Source organism: Episyrphus balteatus, chromosome 2 (assembly GCF_945859705.1).
Source record: "Episyrphus balteatus chromosome 2, idEpiBalt1.1, whole genome shotgun sequence".
NCBI lineage: Eukaryota > Metazoa > Arthropoda > Insecta > Diptera > Syrphidae > Episyrphus > Episyrphus balteatus.
In genome coordinates this window covers 54,788,468-54,811,796 of record NC_079135.1, presented here as the reverse complement: position 1 = coordinate 54,811,796, position 23,329 = coordinate 54,788,468, and the positions used below count along the sequence as shown (strand labels likewise).

The 23,329-nt window shown below is 35.2% G+C and overlaps 1 long non-coding RNA gene and 1 pseudogene across 1 annotated transcript; one reads left to right on the top strand and one right to left on the bottom strand.

Moving 5' to 3' along the window:
* Window positions 1-14,519: 14,519 nt before the first annotated feature.
* Window positions 14,520-17,040, bottom strand: LOC129909441 (cyclin-G-associated kinase-like; annotated as a pseudogene).
* A 544-nt stretch (window positions 17,041-17,584) lies between these two features.
* LOC129912093 (uncharacterized) lies at window positions 17,585-19,270 on the top strand. Its single transcript, XR_008771739.1, has 5 exons — window positions 17,585-17,747; window positions 17,973-18,185; window positions 18,245-18,408; window positions 18,474-18,853; window positions 18,960-19,270. It is a non-coding gene; the product is annotated as an uncharacterized LOC129912093 (long non-coding RNA).
* The last annotated feature ends 4,059 nt before the right edge of the window (window positions 19,271-23,329 follow it).

Sequence of the window (23,329 nt, the reverse complement as noted above, 5' to 3'; positions counted from 1 at the left end):
CAAAAGTCTAGAAAAATCTCATGTCCGCTTGTCGCGATTTCAAGGTCAAATCGCGAAATGGAGATTTTCAAAATTAGCAAAAATAGGCTATGGTATTATATACACATATGATACATGATTTCAAGGTATTTTTTAATGCTGATTCCAAAAAATCTAAAATCAAGACAATCTGACGTCTCTGGAAAAAGTTATACTTGTTTGTCATCTGTCAACTCATATTATTATAACAGTTGCAAACTTACTGCCGAAAAACCCTTAAAAATTATGGTAGATGAACCAAATTTTGCATGAAGATTTTAGAATCCATCATTATTAAAAATCAAAACAATCCATTACAAAAAATATATATACCTACGAAATAATGGTATTTTTTGATGGAGGGGCAAATTTTAGGATATGCACTAAAGAAGATTCTTGTTCATTTTAGGAATAAGTGCTAATAGGCTATTTTTTTCATTTTAATCTTTGTTTGGATATTCTTTAACTACCCTCAAAAATCTAAAAAAAAATCTCATGTCCGCAAGTCCTAATTTTCTTGGTTTGAAGATAAGGTACAGATTTAAAAAAATTAATAAGAAAAGTTTAAATTTGTATATGTATACCAACATAAGCGACATGATTTAAAGGTATTTTTTAACACTTATTCCAACAAAACTCACAAACAAGTCAACCTGACCATCCCTGAAAAGTAAAGCACCTTATTCATGTTGATCTGACACAAATATCTGAAGTGTAGTTTTTCAATTTTTAAAATCTGCACCTTATCTTCAAACCAAAAAAATTAGGACTTGCGGACATGAGATTTTTTTAGATTTTTGAGGGTAGTTAAAGAATATCCAAACAAAGATTAAAATGAAAAAATAGCCTATTAGCACTTATTCCTAAGATGAACAAGAATCTTCTTTAGTGCATATCCTAAAATTTGCCCCTCCATCAAAAAATACCATTATTTCGTAGGTATTGTAATGTTTTATTCCGGGTTCACAATAAAACTTATTTAATTTCCACTTATATTTCCGTTCAAATAAGAACACACTTTATTTCAACTCAATTTACTTTTATTATTCGCTCAAACAAACACACTTTTAAATCACTTTATTTACTACTAACAATTCGCAACACTTTATTTCACTTTGTACTGTACTCTTTCACTTTCAAGATTAAACTGTATCCGGTCGGTGTCCACGCTGCCCTTTTATACCGGAAATTCGGAATTCGAGAATGTCTTCGAAGGTTCTCGTCTTTGCTTCTCGAAGCTTCCTTTCCAAGAGGGGGCGCTTCATACTTCCAGTCCAGTGGGATATTTTGGGATATTCAGCAGTCGAGGGAATTTCTTTGGATGCGTTCAGAGGGTAGTTTCTTAATTACTAAAGGTCCGTTCACATTTCTACCTTTACTGTAGCAGGTAGTGTGTTCAGACTTTTATCTTAAAAGTAGTTCGGTAATTCATCGTTACATTGCCCCCCTCTTAGGATTGTTCGTCCCGAACAACTCCATTGCTTCTTTCACCATTATAACGATGTAAACGGTCACAATGAACTACCTTTAATTTGCCTCTTACCCCTCTCTGTATACGGTAAACCACGTCGTTGATTCTGGTTATTACTGTGTAAGGGCCTTCCCAGTTTTGTTGAAGCTTCGGTGATAGTCCCTTTTGTCGGTGGGGATTGTAAAACCACACAAGTTCTCCTTCTTGAAACCCTGTTGCTGTCGCTCGCGCGTCATATCTTGTTTTCATCCCGTCACTAGACGCTTTTATATTTGTCCTTGTCCGTTGGTGAATGTCAGCCAGTGTTTCTTTCAGGTTATCAACATACTCATCTATTTCCTGTGGCTCATTTGGAACACATCCGAATTTTATCTCACTTGGCAGCCGTATTGTAGAACCAAAAAGGACTTCCGATGGTGTATGTCCAGTGGAACTATGTGTTGCACTTCTATAAGCCATCAAGAATAATGGAATATGTCGATCCCAGTCTCGTTGATTATCGTTGACTACTTTTGACAGGTGTTCTTTAAGTGTCCTGTTAAATCGCTCAACCATCCCATCAGATTGTGGATGAAGCGGTGTTGTTCGCGTCTTCTTGATGCCAAGGAGTGAGCAAACCTCTTGAAAAATCTTAGATTCGAAGTTCCTTCCTTGGTCGGAATGAAGTTCCATGGGTACTCCGAACCTGCTCACCCAATGAAAGACAATCTTATCCACAACTGTTTTGGTTTCCTGGTTTGGGATGGCAAATGCCTCAGGCCACTTGCTGAAGTAATCCATCACTACGAGGATATACCGGTTTCCTTTGTTGGTTTCGGGAAAAGGACCTGCCACGTCTATTGCAATCCTCTCAAAAGGTGTGCCCACATTGTACTGATGCATCTTGCTTTGCATTTTTCTAGCTGGTCCTTTGCTAGCGGCACAAGTATCACATTTTCGGCACCACTTTTCAACGTCTTCTCTCATACGTAACCAGTAGAATTGCTGGCGTACCTTTTCCAGCGTCTTGTTGATGCCTAAATGGCCTCCAGAAGTTCCCTCGTGCATCTCTCGGAGAACATCATTAACCTTTGACTGAGGTACGATTAGTTGCATTACATAAGATTTACCATCTGCGGATTCCCACTTACGCCTGAGTAACCCTTCTTGCACATGAAGTGAGTCCCATTGTGCCCAATATGCTTTGAGATTGGGGCTTCGGTCGGAGATGTCGGCCCATTCTGGTTTCTCTTCATGTTCCTTCCATGCAAGGATGGGTTCGATGTCCGAATCTTCCTGTTGGGCCATCCTGAGTTCTTCATTACTCCAGCCGCAAATGGGATCAGCTCTCGTTCTTCTTACAGCGACAACTTCCTTTTCCTCTAGCCGTGTGCAATGCTTGCAGTCTTGCTTGCACGGGCGCCGAGATAATGCGTCTGCATTTGAATGTAGCTTTCCTCTTCGATGTTGAATCTGACATTGATACGTCTGGAGTATCTCGATCCATCTTGCTACTTGACCCTCTGGATTTTTGAAGTTCAAAAGCCAATTTAGTGCACCATGATCTGTGCGAAGAAGGAACTTCTGTCCATAGATGTACTTATGGAAGTGCTTTGTTGCCAATACCAGAGCTAGAAGTTCCCTTCTGGTCACGCAATAGTTTCTTTCTTGTTTCGAGAGTACCTTGCTGAAATAGGCAACGACCTTTTCTTCTCCGTCATGAACTTGCGATAAAACAGCACCAACTCCAACATTACTTGCATCTGCGTCAATGATGAATTGTTTGCCTGGAGTCGGATAGGCCAACACAGGAGCTTCACATAACCGCAGCTTCAGTTCCTGAAAGCTTTTCTCACACTCACCTGACCATTTAAAGGGTTTACCCTTCTCCGTTAGCTGGTGCAAGCTTTTGGCGATTCTCGCAAAATCCTTTACGAATCGTCGATAGTACGTTGCCAGACCGAGGAAACTCCGAAGTTGATGCTTGTCCTGAGGGGTTGGCCAGTTCTTCACAGTGTCAACTTTTTCTGGATCAGTCATTACTCCTTGGGATGAGATGATATGCCCCAAATATTTGACCTCGGTCTTGAAAAGTGCACATTTCTTTGGATTTAACTTAAGATGCGCTTCTCGTAGCCTCTGGAATACAGCCTTTAGGTTTTCACAATGGTCATCAAATATTTTCCCGTAAACGATGACATCATCCAAATAGACTAGGCAAGATTTCCAGGTTAATCCATTTAAAACGCACTCCATTAAGCGCTCAAAAGTAGCTGGGGCATTACATAGCCCAAACGGCATGACATTGAACTGCCACAGACCATTTCCTGTGGAGAAAGCCGTCTTTTCTCGATCTTCTGGATGGATTTCTACCTGCCAGTAGCCACTCTTCAAGTCCAAAGTCGAAAACCATTGTGCTCCTTCCATTGCATCTAGAGTATCGCTGATTCTTGGCAGTGGGTAGCTGTCTTTCTTCGTCACATCATTCAGTCTGCGGTAGTCGACACAAAATCGAGTGCTTCCATCCTTCTTTTTGACGAGAACTACCGGTGATGCCCAAGGGATTTTGGAATTTTCGATCAGCCCGTCTTTCTTCATTGTCGATATCATTTCTTCAACTTCACCTTGTTTGGCCAAGGGGAGACGTCTTGCTGGTTGACGAATCGGCCTAGCGTCTCCTGTATCGATTCGGTGCTGCACCAGTTGTGTTCGGCCGTATTGCCCGCTGGGTGAAGAGAAGATATCAGCATATTCATGAAGAAGCCTTCCAGCAACATTAAGCTGATGTTGACTCAAGTTGTCTGATTTGAGAATTTGAGTCTTTAGTTTCTCAGAGTTCATAGTCATCTGTGTATCCACCTCGTTGATCTTAGTTATTGCGGCCACAGATTCACATTGCCCAACAACTTCTCCTTTCTTAAGCTTGATTGGGTACGGTTTGATGTTAAGTATCCGTACAGGTACCATGTTGTTCTTTGGTGCCACAAGAGTCTTCCCGATGATGATGCTTTCGGAACTTTGCTCAACTTCTGGTTCAACCATGAGGTATCGATGGCTTCCAAAGTTCCCCTTTAACTTGGTCCACACAAAAACTTCTGAAGAAGGAGGCAGGCACATGTCTTCTTCGATGACAGTTCTAATTGTTGTCGAGTTTTCAGTGCCATAGACCATTGGGATCTCTACATTTCTGTATTTCAGAACTTGATTACCGATATCCAAAATGATTCCATGCTCCTTCATGAAGTCGATTCCAATGATGCACTCGTCACATATATCTGCCACCAAAAACACATGCGAAAACTCTAGTTCTGCCATACGGATCGTAAGACGAACTTCACCGTACACCCTTGCTGCTTCTCCTGTGGCGGTCTTCAGACGGTAGCTGTTGGTGTTATGTAGCCATGTCATCTTCACCAAGTCTCTTCGTACAATGGAGGCGGTGGCACCGGTGTCAATTGTAGCCACGTGTTGTTTGTTGTTTATGGTCGCCTCCACTGTCAGACTTTTGTTGTCTCGTTTAGTCTGTGAGACTTGAATTGTGGTTCTGGGGCCATCGATACCAGAAACCAGCTTCTGCCCCTCGAAGTTGGTTCTTACTCGTTTCCCGAATGGGAATCAAGATGAGCATGAGTGTTAGTTGTATCGCTTACCTGTTGTTGGGCAATATTCCTGTTTCCACAGTGTTCGCAAGCAGTTCTTCTTGGTGGCAATCTGCACTGCCGCTGGAGATGTCCTGTCTTGTTACAGTTCCAGCATCGAGCAGCTCCGTCTCGCTGGTTTCTTTGGAATGCGAGTTTTTGACAAGAGCATTCCTCCACTGCAACTTCTCTTACCCGATGAACGCCTTGAGAAGCCTGTTCTGCTGCTTCCATAGTCAGTGCAAACGCTAATGCTTCAGGAAGGGAACGTTTTCCAGCTGTTCGAATTGCTCGCTGAAGATTTATATCAGATACAGCACGTACAAAGGCTTCTGTCGCAAACTGATTGATAATGTCCTCTCCTGCTGTCGGATATGCCAGATGAGCTAACCTTTCAATATCTGCTTGGAGTTGTTGCAGAGTTTCTCCTCTTTTCTGGACTCTTGTATTGAGTTGGACGCGGAAGACTTCCTGCATATGGCCATGTCCAAAGCGTTTTTCAATGACCTGGACAAGAGCGTCAAAGTTACCATTCTTTTCTGGTGGTAAAGTTTGTAACAACTCAGCAGCAGGACCTCTAAGAGCAAGAGTCAGCGCTATACATTTGTCTTCGTCATCCCAGCCATTTGTTGTTGCAGCTGCCTCAAACTGTTTCTTGTAGATCGACCAAGAACTTTGTCCATCAAATGTTGGTGGCTGCATTTCCTTCTTCTTTGGGTACTCACCAGAACTTTCTCGGATCTTAATTTTCCGAACCTTGTCAAGTTCCTCAGTAATACTTTGCATTTTAACTTCCATTTTTTCAAATTTGTCATCCACTTCCTCGAACTTTCCTTCTACTTTCTCGAGTTTTTCTTCAACTTTCTCGAACTTTTCTTGAGATTGCTTTTCAACGCATTTGATGGAAGCATCAATAGCAACGAACTTGTTCTCGATCGCGTCAAGCTTACCTTGGATGATGTTTTTCTGTTCATCTAATTTTTCGAGAAGATTCTTCTGTTCATCCTTTTGTTCTTTACGTTGCTGTTCCATTTGATCTTTCTGTTCTTCAAATTTTGCAAGGAGAACAGCCATCATGGATGACATATCGGAACTAGTACTTACTCTTTCTTCTACCATTTCAACTTCGAATTGAAATGTATCCAAATCTTCGCTTTTCTGGGTTAAATAATCCTGCAGGTGAATAATGAGGTCATTTTTCGATCCAGCAGTAGGAAGACCTCGTTTAGTTAATTCCGCCTTCAGCTCAGTCAAACTTAACTGATTTAATGTCTTACCCATTTTAACTTTTCAAAACGCGAGCACTTTTACTTATTTCAAACTGTTTTACACTTTGTTTATTGTTAAAACACACGTGCACTTTTTATTTTATTCGCGAAATTATCTGATTCGCACAAATAAATAAGTTTTATTCCACTTTTCTGACACCAATGTAATGTTTTATTCCGGGTTCACAATAAAACTTATTTAATTTCCACTTATATTTCCGTTCAAATAAGAACACACTTTATTTCAACTCAATTTACTTTTATTATTCGCTCAAACAAACACACTTTTAAATCACTTTATTTACTACTAACAATTCGCAACACTTTATTTCACTTTGTACTGTACTCTTTCACTTTCAAGATTAAACTGTATCCGGTCGGTGTCCACGCTGCCCTTTTATACCGGAAATTCGGAATTCGAGAATGTCTTCGAAGGTTCTCGTCTTTGCTTCTCGAAGCTTCCTTTCCAAGAGGGGGCGCTTCATACTTCCAGTCCAGTGGGATATTTTGGGATATTCAGCAGTCGAGGGAATTTCTTTGGATGCGTTCAGAGGGTAGTTTCTTAATTACTAAAGGTCCGTTCACATTTCTACCTTTACTGTAGCAGGTAGTGTGTTCAGACTTTTATCTTAAAAGTAGTTCGGTAATTCATCGTTACAGTATATATATTTTTTGTAATGGATTGTTTTGATTTTAAATAATGATGGATTCTAAAATTTTCATGCAAAATTTGGTTCATCTACCATAACTTTTAAGGGTTTTTCGGCAGTAAGTTTGCAACTGTTATAATAATATGAGTTGACAGATGAAAAACAGGTATAACTTTTTCCAGAGACGTCAGATTGTCTTGATTTTAGATTTTTTGGAATCAGCATTAAAAAATACCTTGAAATCATGTATCATATGTGTATATAATACCATACCCAACTAACATTTTTGCTTACGGGTTGCAAGTCTAAAGGGCTATTCGCACCTATAAGGCTGGTATACTACCCACGGTAAAAAAATTATCAGTAAACGCTGATATTTATACTTCTAAAAAACTTTTTAGGAGTATCTTATAGTGGGATTATAGGTGTGATGAGAAAATTATCTATAAGCACACTATAACGATGTCGAGAAGCATTTAATCCTATAGGAATCCACGACAGAGGTCATTAAAAGCTTCTTATCATCATAACAATTTTATTCTTATAAAGCTTTACAGGTGTACAAAATGTAGCATCTGGAAGGGTTTATAGAAGGCATGATACTCAGCTTCTCGATTGTTCTATAAAGGACGCCAAAGAACGGGTTGTAACTTTACCTTTTCAAGTACAATATTGAAATAGCTACATTTTGATTCATGAAAACAAATTAAAAAAATAAATACTTTCATAAAAATATACATGTAAAAGTCTACGTGTTTTTAATAATCGCTACATGTTTTTCAATTGACTGCGAACATCGAGCATTTTTAGTGGGTTTGTTCTTTTGCATGACCGCAATCTCTGGTTTCTTCTGTCCCGATTGTTCTACTCCCAAGAGAGCTTTAATAGCACCATTTTCCTCAGCTACTTAATGCGTTGTTTGTACTTGAGGAAATCTTGAACTGTTTTTGCCGAGCGACCAGTTGCATTGGTTTTCAATTCGTAATAAATACCAGACGGTTCTGTCTGATACAGATGTGGGGTTCCGTCGGAGTCAAAACCCATAATCTGGGCAGGTAATGTGAAAGGGAAGGCGTCCTTTGCTCTGTGTTTATTTTTGTTTCAATTAATAATGTATAAATCTTTTGTTATTTGTCTATGGATCAGCTCTAGGGATGGGCTTAACTGCTACTTTTGGATAACTGTTACTACCTGTTATTGCTACTTTCCAATAACAGGTATAAATACCTGTTACTGAAATAACAGTTAGTAATACAATTTTCACTAAAGAACGAGAGTGCAATCTCATTATTTTGAGAATGATATTTAATAAGAGCAGAAAATTATCTGTAATTGTGGCAATTTAAGTAGTTATAAAATGCGTATCTTATGCAAAATATAACTAAAACCTGAAGTTATTTTTTTTCTGTAATTATAATGAAACCATTAATTATGGATACCCAAAATTACAGGTATAGAAATATTTCTTTCAGTAACAGGTATTGGGGAAAACGACGATATTTTGGTATTAATTTTACATTTTCTCATTTTTCTTATGTAAAATGATACCAAAAATAACAGGTACAGAATTATTTCTTACAGTAACAGGTATTGGGGAAAACGACGAAATGTTGGTATTAATTTTACATTTTCTCATTTTTCTTATGTAAAATGATACCAAAAATAACAGGTACAGAATTATTTCTTACAGTAACAGGTATTGGGGAAAACGACGAAATTTTGGTATTAATTTTACATTTTCCCATTTTTCTTATGTAAAATTATACCAAAAATAACAGGTATAGAAATATTTCTTACAGTAACAGGTATTATAAATGCCTTGGTAATTTTGAGTAAGGAGATAATTTTGATCCGAGTAACAGGTATTATAGGAGCGTTTGTGTTTTTAACAGATTATTTGCCTGAACTGAAAGTATCAAAGATGAATTTTGTCAAAAGTAACAGGTATTATAAATGCCTTGGTAATTTTGAGTAAGGAGATAATTTTGATCCGAGTAACAGGTATTATAGGAGCGTTTGTGTTTTTAACAGATTATTTGCCTGAACTGAAAGTATCAAAGATGAATTTTGTCAAAAGTAACAGGTATTATAAATGCCTTGGTAATTTTGAGTAAGGAGATAATTTTGATCCGAGTAACAGGTATTATAGGAGCGTTTGTGTTTTTAACAGATTATTTGCCTGAACTGAAAGTATCAAAGATGAATTTTGTCAAAAGTAACAGGTATTATAAATGCCTTGGTAATTTTGAGTAAGGAGATAATTTTGATCCGAGTAACAGGTATTATAGGAGCGTTTGTGTTTTTAACAGATTATTTGCCTGAACTGAAAGTATCAAAGATGAATTTTGTCAAAAGTAACAGGTATTATAAATGCCTTGGTAATTTTGAGTAAGGAGATAATTTTGATCCGAGTAACAGGTATTATAGGAGCGTTTGTGTTTTTAACAGATTATTTGCCTGAACTGAAAGTATCAAAGATGAATTTTGTCAAAAGTAACAGGTATTATAAATTCCTTGGTAATTTTGAGTAAGGAGATAATTTTGATCCGAGTAACAGGTATTATAGGAGCGTTTGTGTTTTTAACAGATTATTTGCCTGAACTGAAAGTATCAAAGATGAATTTTGTCAAAAGTAACAGGTATTATAAATGCCTTGGTAATTTTGAGTAAGGAGATAATTTTGATCCGAGTAACAGGTATTATAGGAGCGTTTGTGTTTTTAACAGATTATTTGCCTGAACTGAAAGTATCAAAGATGAATTTTGTCAAAAGTAACAGGTATTATAAATTCCTTGGTAATTTTGAGTAAGGAGATAATTTTGATCCGAGTAACAGGTATTATAGGAGCGTTTGTGTTTTTAACAGATTATTTGCCTGAACTGAAAGTATCAAAGATGAATTTTGTCAAAAGTAACAGGTATTATAAATTCCTTGGTAATTTTGAGTAAGGAGATAATTTTGATCCGAGTAACAGGTATTATAGGAGCGTTTGTGTTTTTAACAGATTATTTGCCTGAACTGAAAGTATCAAAGATGAATTTTGTCAAAAGTAACAGGTATTATAAATTCCTTGGTAATTTTGATTTAGGAGATAATTTTGATCCGAGTAACAGGTATTATAGGAGCGTTTGTGTTTTTAACAGATTATTTGCCTGAACTGAAAGTATCAAAGATGAATTTTATCAAAAGTAACAGGTATTATAAATTCCTTGATAATTTTGAGTAAGGAGATAATTTTGATCCGAGTAACAGGTATTACAGATTATTAATTATTACCGATAAAATTAATTTTTTGTGTAGGATAAGAGAAAGTTGTTTAGATAATTAGTAGGTATTTTTCATTTTATTAACCTTCTTATTACCGAAAATTTTCTTGGACTGCAAAAAAAAAAATAATTTAATTTAAATTTATTTTAGATACTGAAAATATTAACTGTTATTTCAGTAACAGGTATTTTCCCTGATGAGTAGCAAGTTGTTATTGCTACTTTCCAATACCTGTTATTCAATACCTGTTACTGAAATATCGGCCCATCCCTAATCAGCTCATCTGTCATCTGTGAAACATTTTTTTAGCTACATTTTGTTTTGTTCATTTTATTTCTATAAAAACAATTTAGTGATCATTTTTGCTATAAAAATTAAATTATTTATTTCAAAAATAGGTACTTATCAACATTCAACAAAATGTCCAACAACATGCACGACATTCGGCGAACAAGAAAATCTTCCAAAATTTACTCAACAAGTTACAACACGTTTGAGTGAAGTTATTTTGTTCTTTTCAACAATAGAAAATTCTATTTTAAATTCCTTTCATTTGTGAACATTGTAGAATATCTTGGCAACTTAAGCATTAAAAGCAAAAAAAAAACGTAAAATCAAAGGAATGCAAGAGAGAAATTCCATATGCCGAACACCTCCAAGAGCTGTGAGAAGAACTGGCCAAGGACCCAATTTGTTTTGGGTGCTACGAAGAGAATGTATCTTGATCTATACTAGAATTTCTCTTTAATACTTGTTTATAATCTCGGTTAGACTGAAAATAAAGATCAATTCGATTTAAAAGCAGCTTCCAAAAGGGTCGACAAAGAAGGCAAATATTGAAAAGAACTTCCCATGATGATTAATTGATGATTATTTGGACTCGAATTCCGATTTAAATGTAAATCCATCTAACCAAAATTAATAATTTTGTTTAATAAATTCATTTACAGGTATGGTCAGAGAAGAGGAAAGTTCTTCAACCGAAGTTAAATGCCTTAGTTGAAATTCGACTGATGATAAGACTTCTATGATCAAATAGCCCACCTGTTGGAAACGTCAAAAAAAAATTATCATTTGAACGATTTGATTGTCGCAAGTCCAGAACACTCATTGCTTAGAGAAATCATCTAGATGCTTAACTCGCTTCAAAATTCTTCAAAGCAGTTGACAACGATGTCCAAGTACAAGGGATTGGGTTCGATTCCCAGCTTAAGTGTGGTATGTAACTTAGTTATTGACTAGTTAATTTTTATTTTCGGGTCAGGAAATTTATTCAATTCAAAGTTTATTGAGACTTTCATTTAAATACATTTTTTTTAAAGTAATAATACTAAGACTAGGTTCATTGCTGACTTGGACTAATCTAGCTTATGCATAAATATTCATAAAATGATTTAGATATCCTGTGTACAAAGTAATAGATAACTTTACTAGTTAGTAACATATATATTTAAGTGTTGTTCAAGGCACTTTTCAGAGTGTACATATTGTGATAAGGTAACTACTTAAAACTAGATAAAAACAAAAATAACAAGAGTCAAAAAGGACACAAATGTCCCCCCATTGACACGAGGAGATTTTTTATTTTTCTAGTTTTACATTTGAACACTTCAAATGTAAATCAGCTGGAACGAAAAATGTATTTTCATCATTTCATTACTTTTTAAAATGATAATCAAAAAGACGATAATCGTCTCACATTTTGAATCTTTAAAGCTATATTTGAAATCATGCCTATTGAATAGTTTATATAAAATAAAAGTTTTATTCTAAAGCCTGGTACGCAGCTCGCGCTAAATTTTAGCTCCCATACAAATTAACGAAACATTTTATATCAGCTAAAATGGATCCCATACAAATGATCGATAACTTGTATGGGAATTTTATATCGGTTAAAATTTAGCGCGAACAGCGTGACTTAAGTGACCTAGTAGTCGTTCACTTATCTTGTCAGATTCAGTTTTACTCTTCAAATTTAAATTGAGCAAGCACTACCAAATCCGGCTGATGTGCCGTAGCTGTTTTTTTTTTTACCATAACTAAGTAGGATACCCCAATATCAACATTGAACTGAAATTGAGGATTTCAAAGTGATTGCTTAGAGAGACCTTGTCTCACCGCATCTTTACTTCTTGACAAACTCCAAACTGCTCTTAATACCTTCACTCTAATCAGTTATGAGCAGTACTGATTGTATGTTACACCCCAATAAGATTAAATTTTTAACCAGTTTTTAACCATTGTATAACATACGAAGTCTGTCTACCCCTTTTCGATTCCAAAAACTCAACATTTACAAGGGGACTTTTGTTCCTTTCAATTTGTTCCTTATGCAAACCAAATAAGGAACCAACCCAATGGAATAGAAATAAAGTAATCTTTTTTCCGAAACCCAAGGACCAAATAAAAATGCATATAGCATTGAAAGCCCCACCTTAAAAAAATAGCTAAGGTTTTGAAATGCCTAACTTAACTAATCCAAGCTCATTTATTTGCTGAATTTTATTTATTTAATTAAAAACAGCACTTCATTCGATTTCAGTAGGTACTTTGAGCATGTCTCTAGTTTCTAAAATGTTATCGATTAGTCATTTCAAGGTCGGGAATACAAAAATTGAGCGATATACAAACATTTAACCCTCTACTGCATGAATTAATATTAGCGGACGAAAAAATTAAAAAATGCTTTACATGGGTTCTTTGGGTTGTTTAAAAACGGGTTTGATTAAAAAAATTTGTTTAAATTAATTTGTTTAAAAAATTTGTTTATAAGCCAAATTTGGCTTCGTATGCATTAAGGGGTAAGAAATTTTACTAATTTTTTTACTCAGATTTTGTAAAGAATACAATTAAAAATATCAAAAGATAAATATTTATCATTTAAAAACAAAATAAAGTAAAATAAATACATTGCATTACAAAAGGTTAAGAATTAATTCAAATTTGGCTCATTTTAAGACATGGAACCGAGAAAAGCAGTTTGTTTTTGTCCGTTATATATATTTTGTCTGGCTCACATTCTTTCCACTGCCGAATTAAGTCTTGCTCCAACATTTTCCCAGATCTTACAAAAACTAAAAAGTAATAAAATTATTGAAAAATATTATAGGTGAGCCCCCTTCCCCCTAAAATTTTTGTGGTTACGCCGCTGGAAATGGGGTAAACATGAGAAAAATGTCTCTTAAAGCGAAGGGGCTCCATTTCTGAAGTAAAACATACTTCCAAGCTAAATAACAATGTAAAGAAACAAAATTTTCCAATAAAAAAATTTAACAAATTGTGTAGATTTACAACCCCTCAATGCATACGAAGCCAAATATGGCTTCCGTACTTTTTACCCTCCCAAGACCAGTCCAATAATTTTTTTTCAAAATTAGACAATCGATCAAAAAAAATTTTTTTATTCCACTTTACTTTCCAAACAAACGCAGTAATTAGCACTTAAAGTATGAATATATTCTACACATTCGATTTCAATGCACACGACTGATCGACTCACCTGTGATCATAAAATACACCTTTATTTTGTGTCGGACACACGAAATAACTATCTCTATGGGTTCTCAGAAACACAAAGAAGAGGATTGTAATTAATCTTTACCATTTTTTTGTGACAGAGAAGAGAAAAATGCATACAAACAGGCAAAACCATATTTGGCTTCGTATGCAGTAGAGGGTTAGAACTGACACCCGCAGCGGCATTGTTTGTAACGTCATACCCTACTATTTGTTAATAAAAAAAATAAATTGATTTATTAAGCTGATGATACGAAACGAATTATCTTCACAAAACAAAAGCGCAGACACACTTCATTTACTATGCAGAGAACTTATTATGACACCTCAAGTTCCAGATTTTTAGTCACTTTTTACTAGTTTCGTGTTTCTGTTATGGTAAATCTAGCCATAAACATTTGGTGGTAGCACCTTTTCAATATGTTGTTGTTGTTTAAAGATTATACATAATCGAATTAACGGAAAACAGCAGCCTTAATGGAAGTATGGAAACATACGAAAAAAAAAAACTTATGATTTTTATTTCATTTTTAATTATTTCATCAAACTAATAATTAACTGAAACTGAATGTCAACAAAAAAAAAATTTTAAAAATTGCATATTATGTATATGGTATTTAGGTATATGAAATAATAAATTGCCTTAAAAAATATGGCATCAATATCGGTAAAACAACGACTTCTTCAAGCAATTTCTAAGCATCTTGTAAATCTACACATCACCACCAACATCACCGTTGGCCAATTCTTCTTTATTATCGTTTTCATCTTCGGCAACATGATGACGTTGCGGTGTTCTTGATGCATCCAAGAAAGCAGCAGCTTCAACCTACAAAAACAAACAAATAAATATTATAATCAATATGCTTTGACTTTTTTTTTTTAAACAAACCTGTTTGAGCCTTGCTTCTTCCCCCCGTTGCAGTGGCCGGTGCACTAATTGATCCAAATATATCATCTAATCCAACTGTTGATTTTGGTTGACTGTTATCTCCACACAAAAATTTAAAATAATTATTCAAAAATTATGAATTTTGAAAAATTAAAAAAAAAAACTTACCCAAAATATCAGGTATTAGAGCTGAACGCAAATCACCTGAATCAAATGATCCCAACAAATCAAAGCTAACCTCTTTTGTCGACTTTAAGATGTTGTTGGATTTTGAGTCATTGATTGGCTTCCTCCTCCGTAATTCAGCAAATCGATTGGTGGAGCTGGCAATGTGCTTGCATAAGGATGCTCTTTGCTATTCTCTGTAATGTCTGGCATTACCAAAGGTGCTTCTGTTTGTTGCTCAGATACTTCTGAAACCGGATTGGTTGTAGTTTCTATATGGGGTATGGGTGGTGCTGGCCTTGATCGTGGCGGCTGGTGTGGGCGATCGGGCACGGATCCCGCAGTTGGTTTGGTAACTACAAAAGAACGAACAATTTATTCGAGACTCGGGAATAATATATTTTTGTTTGATTACCAAAACTATCAACCATTTCTACATATTCCAATTATTATGAACTAAATAGATTGATTGGAATATGTTTTGGTTTAGCCGGTAACCAAGGTGGATTCTTTGACGGGCGGCTTTCATTGTCAGTAACGACAATCGAGAGAGACACAGTGACGTTAGATGGAACATGTTCCTGGTCAGTTAGCTCGTCCAAATCGTTGGTTGTGAATAAGGGTTTCCTGAAGCCAGTATTTAATTTTAATTTTCAAGCCTTGAGGGCGACCCATTCCCTTGAGAGCATTGCGTGCATGATAGAGAACAACTGTAAGATCTCCACAAACAGTAAGGTTAATTGGTAGCATGATTTTTCCAGGTCCAGATAAATATAATCTAAAATAATCAAAATGAATTTCAATTTGTACAAAAAATCTTCTAAAACTCACTTCATTTTTTCATAATCCTGAACTGTATTCATAAGAAGTCTTTCATTGCAATAGACTTCGATCGACAACCATCACGAGCTTTTGTCATACGTGGAACTGGTTGGCATACTAACGAAACCACATTAAGAGTCTTGTAGTGCGGCAGAAGTGGTGTTGTCCTCAGAATATCATCCAAATAATACAAATAGCGAAACTCTGAAGGTCTAATTGGATGTCTTTTGACAGCAAACACTTGAACAGCATCTTCGGGTTCATGAATAAGACCACTGTACATGAGAAGGGCACAAACCATTGTGGCTGCACTGCAGCCACCACTATCACTTGTCTGAATGATAATACTTTTTGGATATGCAGTCAAGAAACCATACATACATATCTTTAGCAACGGAAAACATTCCATGTAAATGCGGTGCTTTGGATTGAGGACATGTGTAGATGGAGCCGTCTCCGACTGTCCGGCGTACCGGTGGAGGTAGACGTAGACAGTTTCGATTGCCAAAATTGTAGACGCTTACTTTTGCTGGTGGATAACGACTTGCGATGGACAACCGGACGTCTTCAATGTTTGTTTTGTAGGCCGATTCGAAGCCTTCAGAGGGACATGGCATCATTAGAATACTTGATGTAATGTAACTTATCTCGATGTCAACTCGACAGGAGGTGTCCTTGAGATTCTTGAGAAAACTGCTAGCACCACCTCGGATTGAGGAGAAAAGACTTCCTGTTTGTGCGGCACCTGCTGCTTTGGGTGGCTGTGGTAGATTTTGTCCTTGGTAGTTGTATTGTTGCATGTTGTTGGTGGCAGCAGCTGGTGGTGGTCTTGCTGGACGCTGCTGTTGATGTTGGGGAAAACTATCTGAGACATTGTTGTCTGAATAGGCCGATAGGTTGGGAGAATGTGTAGGCCTTCGTGGTGTAGGTCGTGAGGGAAGTGGAGAGAGCACAGGTGCATTTGTTGTTGCTGGACTGTTTTCCGGTGAACCACTTGGTGGTATTACTAATGGTTTTTCCCTTTTAATTAAACAAACATGTAAGTCATTTTTTGCTTTTCAGAAAAAATTACTTACCACCAATTCAATTGGTCTCTTTAATGACCAATTTTTCGTTTAAGATATCCCAGCCAAACGATCTAAAATTGTTGAAATGTTAAACCTATTTGAGGGGTTCACAGTTATTCACTATTTGATGACATCATGGAAACAATTAAATCCGGCATCTGATGGCTTTGTATAATTTCCGTTTGTAATTCGTAGCTTGGCTGAAACTTCAAATGGATGTTTTTGGAAACATAAACAATAAAGAACACATCCTTAAGCACAGATATCCAATTTGGGGTATTTAACATAATTGTTCCAGGTGGCAACCATTTCTGGAGATCTATACATCGGGGTGGTCACGGTTGTGAGCTGTTTGTAAAAAAATAAATAAATTTAATATAAAGTTGGGAACCATGAAACTGACAAATGAAAATTAATATTCTTGGAAGATGAATTTAAAAAAATATTTTTATTTGAAATGAATACTCTAGACACTCGTTTTTCAGCCCCGGTTGAATCGAATTAAAAAATAAGTTTCTTTCGCTTCTTGAAAATTTAGAGTGCAATATCGGTTCAAGACTTTTGAATTATTGGATTAAAATCGTTTGAAGTCCAATGCAACTAAAAAAATCTTTTTTTCAGATACGTCTGGTCGTTGGATAGGAAACCAGCGGTGTGGGTGCTCTTATTGTGATCACCATGGCGTGTCTGAACGGCATACGATGCTAATAGAACTGGCGGGCAATAGATTTCATAAGACAATATGGCATTTTTTACTTGCAAGTAAAACAGACACAGAGTTATGTCTTGGATGAGTTATTCGGCAACATCATCTGGATAAAATTTGCCTCTTAGGCGGAACTGTATCTTTTTTCTTTACATCTTGGTTCATTACCTTTTTATATAATTTTATCCATGTTAGGTTACCCCTCGAATCGGTATATTGCAATCGAAAGAAGCAAACTTCACGTAGGCCAATTGTCTTAACAACTTAATTGAAGAGCTGTTTGCCGCTGTTAGTCATCTGTATAACGAACTCCCCGAAACATAATAATTGTTTGTTCAGTATTGTTATTCACAGGGTGATAAAATAAGATAATTTTGATCAGATCAATAGGCGTTTTTCTTCTTAAGTTTAGAACAGAGCCTGAACTGACAAACAAATAATTAAGTTTCTTTTTTTCCTCTGAACGTTCAGAGCTTCAAATTGTATTTCTTTTTTCATTCCGAACATTTTAAGGAACATGGTCAGAGCGCGCTCAGCGAGATCAGAATAAAATGAATGAATGCAAAACCTTACAAAATATGAAAAGTAGTGGATGAGAGTAGTCGCTGCAGTACTGAATTTAACCAACATATTTTTTATTACATCTTGAAAGAGGCAGACTAACAAAACTGAAAAAGTTACATGAAAGACTTAAACTTGAATAAAATGGAAAACCTTTTTTTTTTGGTCTGAACTTTCTTTAAATTTATATTTTTAACCATTAATTTTGTAAAATTGTTTTGCAGGCAACGGATGATTCGCAAAAAGACTACAAAAGCATCCCGAAACTATTCCAGCCAGATCGTTGTTTCATCAAAGAAACCTAAAATCCAATATTCGGCTGTTTTGTCGGAAAAGCGTTTTGGAAAACTACGCAATTGGAAAATATTCCACCCGAGCAATAATTGGAGTAAGAATAAAAATGCAATTTTCTTCCCCTATATAATATTCTTTCATTTTTGTATTAATTTACAGGATTAAACAATGAATGCTCAATGCATTTATCCAGGAGCAAGAAAAATCCGTTCGCAATGCCATTGCGCAGCTTATTGGTGTTTCGATTCATTATGAAAAGAAGGGATAATGGATCCAAGAGGTCTTGCAATTTGTATACAGCAATTGCAGTTCGGTTGATCGAAAACAAAGTGAATTGGGATCATCGATCTTTGCTCAATAACCGATGTAGCACCAGAACAATTTGTCGCTCTCATGAAATCTATTATAGTGATATTTTGACCGCTGCTTTAACTGCTACCAAAACCAGTGGAAATATGGCTACTCTTCTCACAATCAAAGTGGAGATGAATATATCAGCAGTATGGAGGAAATCCAAAGGCAACTAAATGAAAAACAGCGTAAGTAAATTGGTTATCTTTCTGCAAAATAAGGTTCCCAATCGTATAACTCTAAAAGAATCATCTTTGTTCAGTTCTATTCTTATTTTAATTATTTTGTTTTTAGATACAATCTTTGAGATAAATGCTGCTAGGTGAATAAAATGCAAAATTCGTTGGAGAAATTGCATCACTTCAACAAGAAAACGATAAGCTAGAAGGCGAAAAGAATTTTCTCAAATCGAAATTAGATCAAATGAAGGCTGAGTTCCATTTGGACATAATCAAAGCCCTGGAAGGTAAAAATGCTGAAATAAAACGTCTGCAGACTGTTAGTATGGGCCTTCGAACTAAGTGTGATGAAGGGCATAGAAAATGTGCTATTACGGGTAAATTTGAAGTGTATTTGTTTATAAAAATAAAATATTGTATAAATAATTTCTCGTTTTTTATTTTATTCGGTTTTATTTTTTTCCTCCTTCCTGGTGAATAGCCCTATTATGCTTCCAATAAGAATTCTGTGGTAGGCTTATAGGATCGAATACCACTTTCGGCTACTGATGAGAAACCTTACAGTAGTCTTACAGTGTACTTCTTCGCACATTTATAGGATCGAATACCACATTCGGCTACTGATGAAAAACTTTACAGGAGTATTTCATCGTACTTCTTATAGGTTTAATAGGAGTAAAAAAAGGGGGCCTTTTTGATGATAAACAGGGTTATATGAGTCTTTTAGGTGTGAAATTAGTGATGACAAAAAGCTTCTCACCATCGTTATATCATCGAAATTGTTAGTTGGGTAGCCTATTTTTGCTAATTTTGAAAATCTCCATTTCGCGATTTGACCTTGAAATCGCGACAAGCGGACATGAGATTTTTCTAGACTTTTGAGATATGTTATAGAATGGCAAAACGAAGATATTGAGCAAAAAAAATTCTACTAACATTCATTCCGAGGTTAAACCCTTATTTGACTGGATTATTTTGATATTTTTCGTTTGTTTATTTTTTTTTTCTTTGTTTACTTTTTTGGAAGCAGAAAAGTTTGAACAAAAAGCGTTTGGGTACTTTTGGACAATTTTTCTTTCTCTGAGAGGATTTTATCCCCACTCCTCAAAATTTGACAGGTTTCATATTTTTGTACAAAAAGAACCCAAACAGAGGTGCGTTCTTTTTCTAACAATAGTCAACTATCGTTGTTATGTCAAAAAATATTGTTGATGTGTCATTGTTAGAAAATGTTGGGTTTTTTACAAATCATTTAGGAACGATTTATTGTTAGATATTGTTAAACTGTCAAACACAAAAAAAAAAATTGTTTTGAAAATATTTATATTTGCATAATTATAACAAAAATAATGTTTTTTTAGTCAAAATAAATTCTCTTGCATCATAAAATTGCAAAACTCTGTTTTTATTTTCATTTTATTCCGCTTATTTCCAAAAGAATAAAATCCTTAAGCTGGTTTTGTAAACAAAACATCCACTTTGACACATCAACAATCTCATAAGTGTTCAACTCATATCATGGAGGTGAGTTGGAAATAGTTACGATTTGTAACTATTTGACACTTCAAAACGAGTTTAGGAACGATGTTCATCTGTCAAATAGTTACAAATCGTAACTATTATGTAGTTTAGGAACGACAAAAGTTAACGATAGTTAACAATAGTTAACTATTGCTAGAAAAAGAACGCACCTCAGACCTATTAATTCGCACTTTTGGAAGTTGAGTGAAATGCCCCATTTATCAAAATAAGTAATCGCTTGATAAAGGTGAGATTTAATTAATTCAAGGCCTTCATGAGGTCCTTCATGAGAGGCAAATATTATTGTGTCGTCGGCGTATTGAATACTCCGTGAAGCACCTATCGAAGATGGAAAGTCGTGAATAAAAATGTTGTAAAGAAAAGGGCCCAGAAAGGAACCCTGCGGGACACCAGAATGGACTTGAACTAGATTTGAAAAATTAGAACCAATTTTGATTCTAAGATAACGGTTTGATAAAAAGCTGATTAAAATTTTAATAACATTGACAGGGAAATTTAAGGAGATCATTTTAAAGATGAGACCGTCATGCCACATAGAATCAAATGCTTTCTTAAGATCTAACGCGCATAGGACAGTACATTCTCGTCTTCTCAAATTTTCTAAAATGTGGTTTTCTAAGATCATTATAGCATGCTCTGTAGAGTGACCTTTTTTAAACCCAAATTGAGTATTTGGGATAGTATTATTGTCATCACAGAAAGGTTCAATTTGTTTGTAAATAGCGCGTTCTAAAATTTTTTTTTTTATGGAATTAAAATGGCTTCCTTCCAAGCCTTGGGAAAGTATGAATTATTTACGCAGTTGTTAATTATTATAGTTAGCGGGATTAAAATTGGTTTGTTGCATTTCTTATTAAAAAAATTTGAAATTTTGTCAGGGCCCGAAGATTTTTTATTATTTAAGTTAAGGATTGTGTTTTCAATATAGGAAGTCGAAATAAAATTATTTTCGGAGGGAAAGTCTGATTTGTTTAGTCGAGAAAAAGAAGAAATGGTAGGGTTGTTATTATAAGTGAGAAATGCACTTTTTGAAGTTAAAACTTCAAGTGCAGTGACTGGATTTAACGAAATACTATGATCTGCATATAATTCAGAAAAGAAATTTTGAAATGCATTTATCTTGTCGGAGTCTGTTAAAAGAATAGTATTTCTATATGATAGTGGCAGTTGAGAGGGACTGGATTTTTTACGACCAGTAAGCTGGTTAATCTCTTTAAAAACTTGGGATGAAGGTTTAAGGTTTTGAAGTCTTGATTTAAGTTTTTCGTTTAAGTCGATTCTTATTTTGTCTTTTATAATTTTGCTTAAACAGAAGATCCGAGCAGAAAGTTCTTGATATATTTGATTTCTTCGATTTCCATTACTATGAAAAATGCGTTTAAGTTGACGTTTCCAAATTTTTCTGGTTTTCATGAGGGTAATTGTGTTATCACTAATGTTACTGTAAGAGTTTTTAATTTTAAGAATTGAAGAATGATTAGACATGCAAGTATTCAAAGCATTAGTTAAGAATTCTATATGATTATCAATTTCTGAATTTGATAAATTTACATCATTTGGGAAATAGTGGTTCGAAATGATACGTTCAAGATCTCTATTACAAATATTCCAATTAGTATATTTGAACGAGACTGGGTGAATTTGAGTACTTGGTAGGGGATAAAAATTAATTATATTGAGAGCTAATAAAACAGAGAAATGGTCAGAAATTGCATCAAGAGTAAGACAAGAGAAATTTTGAGATTGAGAAAAACTTGATGTTAAGCTGGGAGAAGTTAAAAAGAAATCAATATAAGAACTTGATCTAGGAAAGGTTGGTTCACCAGGAAAAATTATATCTGCCCGAAGAAAATTATTTTGATACCAATTAAAAAGATTTGATCCATTTTGGTTGGTTACATTGTCCCTCCACATTGGATGTCGGGAATTAAAGTCCCCACCAATAATAAAATGATTAAATCCGGTTAATGTATCAAAGAGGTCATCAAGGGCTTGATTTAATGAATGTCCGGTGTTACATGGTACATAAATTGAAACCAAAGCAATCCTGTCCGATTGGCCAAGGGAGTCAACGAAATGTATACTTATGATTGTAGCCGAGATTATGTTACTATTAAAGTGAATAACTGAGTGTTGGATTGAGTCTTTGATAAGAATTCCGGTTCCAACCCCTGAATCGTTTCTTATAAAATTGTAGTTGTTAAAGTGTCTTTTGTGTTTAGATGTTAAGTGTGTTTCTTGTATGAAAATTACTGTAGGTTTAATATCAGCTGCGTTCCTTTGAAAATATTTATCTACTTTTTAGTACTTAAAGCTGCTTTGAACTACTTTTTCAGTATAGCAAAGTAGATCAAAGTAGTTTTAAGTACTAAAAAGTAGATAAATATTTCCAAAGGAACGCAGCTATCATCAATGAGAATGCCCAGATCTGCGCACTTTTCAAATGATATTAAAGAATTTATGTTAATAGTTAATGTTGTCATATTCCTATTGAAAGAGAGGCAATGAAACCGAGATATGCACTCGGTTTATCCTGATCGTTAAGTGACCTATATTTTGGCCAAAAATCTTTTACTTTTGACAAAAGTATATTAAGGGGGACCCCAAATAATTTGACTAATTTTTTCATAAAATCACCAAAAACAGATTGTTCACCTTCAACAGGCTTGAGACGATTCGAAACAGATTGAGTACTTTTTTTTAGCTGTATCAGCAAAAGATGATTGGGAATTCCTATTATAAATTGATGAGTTGACTTCAACTGCTCTTTTAAGTCTCACATTATTGATAGATGACGTTTTATTTTCTTGTTTTTGAATGAATTCAAGTCTTTTTTTACATTGACTAAAATTGGCTGGATGACCTGTTTCCCCACAATTAACGCAATACACCTGAGAGGTAGAGCCGTCATCATTTGTTATAGGTGTACACAGTACAATCTTT